Raw genomic sequence first — 737 nt, 5'->3', positions numbered from 1 at the left:
TATATATATATATCAGCCTGACTTGTAACCACTATATATATGTAAAATCAAGCAGTTCTTTTGGAGTGTAACATACTTCTTCCTGAGTTCCCCTCACATCTCTAAGCCACAATATGTCATACACCCAGTTACATCTGATGCAGGATACTAAGAAGTTAGATTCACACCCATTTGAATGTAGACTGCTACCCAGCTTCTCATTCAAGCTTGGAGAGCCTCAAATTCTGCAATTTTGAACCTAACTAAATATCAAGTGCTTCCATTTTCTTCGTTTTACAGAAGTGGAACATTTATATACAGTTAAGTGACTAGCCGTTTCATTATAGTTATTATTCATTTATTAAAATATATTCATCCCGTGCTCTGCACCTGGCTGTCTATGTGTCAGGGCTCCACACAGAAAGGGTCTCCACTGTACTGTTTGTTGGTTAGGAGCTTGTGCTTCAGGCCAAGAAAGGATATGTGATTTGCCCAGTCATATTCCTCTTGGCTGTTAGAGAAAATGGAAAGGAGAACTGAGGCACCTGAGACTTAGAACTTGTCTCAGTTGTCACCTGCCTTTAGTGTGTGTCTGATCAGTTCTGCTGTTAGATAGTAAAATTCAAGCGGTCCAAATCATAGCTTACCACTGTATTCATAGTTTCTGGCACATACTAAGCACTCAGTGAATCTTGTGCTTTTTGGGTAGCATTTTTTCTTACTCCAAGTATTTGTAATATGCGATTTGTGTTTTGGGA

Source organism: Chrysochloris asiatica, unplaced genomic scaffold (genome assembly GCF_000296735.1).
Source record: "Chrysochloris asiatica unplaced genomic scaffold, ChrAsi1.0 scaffold00021, whole genome shotgun sequence".
NCBI classification, from domain to species: Eukaryota; Metazoa; Chordata; class Mammalia; order Afrosoricida; family Chrysochloridae; genus Chrysochloris; species Chrysochloris asiatica.
The sequence above is the reverse complement of the archived record's forward strand: the minus strand, read 5'-3'. Positions refer to the sequence as shown.